Source organism: Pristiophorus japonicus, chromosome 23 (genome assembly GCF_044704955.1).
Source record: "Pristiophorus japonicus isolate sPriJap1 chromosome 23, sPriJap1.hap1, whole genome shotgun sequence".
Classification (NCBI taxonomy): Eukaryota; Metazoa; Chordata; class Chondrichthyes; family Pristiophoridae; genus Pristiophorus; species Pristiophorus japonicus.
This window is the reverse complement of record NC_091999.1, coordinates 3,355,288-3,359,460: the sequence shown is the minus strand read 5'-3', so window position 1 is coordinate 3,359,460 and position 4,173 is coordinate 3,355,288.

Below are 4,173 nucleotides of genomic sequence, written 5' to 3'. Positions count from 1 at the left end.
CCATCAAATCTGGGTTTTTAAAAAAAAAAAAATATACTACAAGCATTAAAACAAAACGAGTTCAAAATCTGTGTTTGGAGGCAGAAAGGGTCTCGGCACTTTCACGGCAATCCAACCTGTACTGTGGCCCTGAGGTCATTCATCGCACTGTTGGAGACAAGTTGGCTTAGATGGGGTTGGCGGGGCCCAATCAAGGGTATAAAATATTAAATGGGGGAGGGGGTTAATGAGGGACTTGATCGAGGGTATAACATTAAATGGGATACAGGGGGTTAATGAGGGACTTCATCGAGTGTAAAAAAAAAATATTAAATGCGATACAGGAGGGTTGAGTTACTGGACTTCTATGTGATGGGAAGGTGGATTCTTAACTAACTTTTTGCTGAGAATTTCATTGGACCAAGGATGTAGGGCAGGGAGTCAGAAAGCGAAGAGGATCAGGAATAGTGAGTTGAAAGAAAAGTTTTGGGTTTGAAAGCTTGCAGTCGGAAAAGATGACTCGGGGCCGTGTGGTGGTCCCAAGTTGGGAAGATTATTGGAAGCGGGCATGTTCCATTAACTTGGCAATGTTACATTCATGCACGTCTCACCTCCCTCCATTTCCCCCCCCCACCCCCGTCTCTCCTCCCTCCATTCCCCCCGTCTCTCCTCCCTCCATCCCCCCCGTCTCTCCTCCCTCCATCCCCCCCGTCTCTCCTCCCTCCATTCCCCCCCGTCTCTCCTCCCTCCATTCCCCCCCGTCTCTCCTCCCTCCATTCCCCCCCGTCTCTCCTCCCTCCATTCCCCCCCGTCTCTCCTCCCTCCATTCCCCCCCGTCTCTCCTCCCTCCATTCCCCCCGTCTCTCCTCCCTCCATTCCCCCGTCTCTCCTCCCTCCATCCCCCCGTCTCTCCTCCCTCCATCCCCCCCGTCTCTCCTCCCTCCATTCCCCCCCCGTCTCTCCTCCCTCCATTCCCCCCCGTCTCCCTCCCTCCATTCCCCCCGTCTCTCCTCCCTCCATTCCCCCCCGTCTCTCCTCCCTCCATTCCCCCCCGTCTCTCCTCCCTCCATTCCCCCCGTCTCTCCTCCCTCCATTCCCCCCGTCTCTCCTCCCTCCATTCCCCCCCGTCTCTCCTCCCTCCATTCCCCCCGTCTCTCCTCCCTCCATTCCCCCCGTCTCTCCTCCCTCCATTCCCCCCCGTCTCTCCTCCCTCCATTCCCCCCGTCTCTCCTCCCTCCATTCCCCCGTCTCCTCCCTCCATTCCCCCCGTCTCTCCTCCCTCCATTCCCCCCGTCTCTCCTCCCTCCATTCCCCCCGTCTCTCCTCCCTCCATTCCCCCGTCCTCTCTCCCTCCATTCCCCCCGTCTCTCCTCCCTCCATTCCCCCCGTCTCCTCCCTCCATTCCCCCCGTCTCTCCTCCCTCCATTCCCCCCGTCTCTCCTCCCTCCATTCCCCCCGTCTCTCCTCCCTCCATTCCCCCGTCTCTCCTCCCTCCATTCCCCCGTCTCTCCTCCCTCCATTCCCCCCGTCTCTCCTCCTCCATTCCCCCGTCTCTCCTCCCTCCATTCCCCCCGTCTCTCCTCCCTCCATTCCCCCCGTCTCTCCTCCCTCCATTCCCCCCGTCTCTCCTCCCTCCATTCCCCCCGTCTCTCCTCCCTCCATTCCCCCGTCTCTCCTCCCTCCATTCCCCCCGTCTCTCCTCCCTCCATTCCCCCGTCTCTCCTCCCTCCATTCCCCCCGTCTCTCCTCCCTCCATTCCCCCCGTCTCTCCTCCCTCCATTCCCCCCGTCTCTCCTCCCTCCATTCCCCCCGTCTCTCCTCCCTCCATTCCCCCCGTCTCTCCTCCCTCCATTCCCCCGTCTCTCCTCCCTCCATTCCCCCGTCTCTCCTCCCTCCATTCCCCCGTCTCTCCTCCCTCCATTCCCCCCGTCTCTCCTCCCTCCATTCCCCCCGTCTCTCCTCCCTCCATTCCCCCCGTCTCTCCTCCCTCCATTCCCCCCGTCTCTCCTCCCTCCATTCCCCCCGTCTCTCCTCCCTCCATTCCCCCCGTCTCTCCTCCCTCCATTCCCCCCGTCTCTCCTCCCTCCATTCCCCCCGTCTCTCCTCCCTCCATTCCCCCCGTCTCTCCTCCCTCCATTCCCCCGTCTCTCCTCCCTCCATTCCCCCCGTCTCTCCTCCCTCCATTCCCCCGTCTCTCCTCCCTCCATTCCCCCGTCTCTCCTCCCTCCATTCCCCCGTCTCTCCTCCCTCCATTCCCCCCGTCTCTCCTCTCCATTCCCGTCTCCCTCCATTCCCCCCGTCTCTCCTCCCTCCATTCCCCCGTCTCTCCTCCCTCCATTCCCCCCGTCTCTCCTCCCTCCATTCCCCCCGTCTCTCCCCCTCCATTCCCCCCGTCTCTCCTCCCTCCATTCCCCCCGTCTCTCTCCCTCCATTCCCCCCGTCTCTCCTCCCTCCATTCCCCCGTCTCTCCTCCCTCCATTCCCCCCGTCTCTCCTCCTCCATTCCCCCCGTCTCTCCTCCCTCCATTCCCCCCGTCTCTCCTCCCTCCATTCCCCCCGTCTCTCCTCTCCTCTCCCCCCGTCTCTCCTCCCTCCATTCCCCCCGTCTCTCCTCCCTCCATTCCCCCCGTCTCTCCTCCCTCCATTCCCCCGTCTCTCCTCCCTCCATTCCCCCGTCTCTCCTCCCTCCATTCCCCCGTCTCTCCTCCCTCCATTCCCCCCGTCTCTCCTCCCTCCATTCCCCCGTCTCTCCTCCCTCCATTCCCCCCGTCTCTCCTCCCTCCATTCCCCCCGTCTCTCCTCCCTCCATTCCCCCGTCTCTCCTCCCTCCATTCCCCCCGTCTCTCCTCCCTCCATTCCCCCGTCTCTCCTCCCTCCATTCCCCCCGTCTCTCCTCCCTCCATTCCCCCCGTCTCTCCTCCCTCCATTCCCCCCGTCTCTCCTCCCTCCATTCCCCCCGTCTCTCCTCCCTCCATTCCCCCCGTCTCTCCTCCCTCCATTCCCCCGTCTCTCCTCCCTCCATTCCCCCCGTCTCTCCTCCCTCCATTCCCCCCGTCTCTCCTCCCTCCATTCCCCCCGTCTCTCCTCCCTCCATTCCCCCCGTCTCTCCTCCCTCCATTCCCCCCGTCTCTCCTCCCTCCATTCCCCCCGTCTCCTCCCTCCATTCCCCCCGTCTCTCCTCCCTCCATTCCCCCGTCTCTCCTCCCTCCATTCCCCCGTCTCTCCTCCCTCCATTCCCCCCGTCTCTCCTCCCTCCATTCCCCCCGTCTCTCCTCCCTCCATTCCCCCCGTCTCTCCTCCCTCCATTCCCCCCGTCTCTCCTCCCTCCATTCCCCCCGTCTCTCCTCCCTCCATTCCCCCGTCTCTCCTCCCTCCATTCCCCCCGTCTCTCCTCCCTCCATTCCCCCCGTCTCTCCTCCCTCCATTCCCCCCGTCTCTCCTCCCTCCATTCCCCCCGTCTCTCCTCCCTCCATTCCCCCCGTCTCTCCTCCCTCCATTCCCCCCGTCTCTCCTCCCTCCATTCCCCCGTCTCTCCTCCCTCCATTCCCCCCGTCTCTCCTCCCTCCATTCCCCCCGTCTCTCCTCCCTCCATTCCCCCCGTCTCTCCTCCCTCCATTCCCCCCGTCTCTCCTCCCTCCATTCCCCCCGTCTCTCCTCCCTCCATTCCCCCCGTCTCTCCTCCCTCCCTCCATTCCCCCGTCTCTCCTCCCTCCATTCCCCCGTCTCTCCTCCCTCCATTCCCCCCCCGTCTCTCCTCCCTCCATTCCCCCCGTCTCTCCTCCCTCCATTCCCCCCGTCTCTCCTCCCTCCATTCCCCCCGTCTCTCCTCCCTCCATTCCCCCCGTCTCTCCTCCCTCCATTCCCCCGTCTCTCCTCCCTCCATTCCCCCCGTCTCTCCTCCCTCCATTCCCCCCGTCTCTCCTCCCTCCATTCCCCCCGTCTCTCCTCCCTCCATTCCCCCCGTCTTCCTCCCTCCATTCCCCCGTCTCTCCTCCCTCCATTCCCCCCGTCTCTCCTCCCTCCATTCCCCCCGTCTCTCCTCCCTCCATTCCCCCCGTCTCTCCTCCCTCCATTCCTCCCCGTCTCTCCTCCCTCCATTCCCCCGTCTCTCCTCCCTCCCATTCCCCCCGTCTCTCCTCCCTCCATTCCCCCCGTCTCTCTCCCTCCATTCCCCCCGTCTCTCCTCCCTCCATTC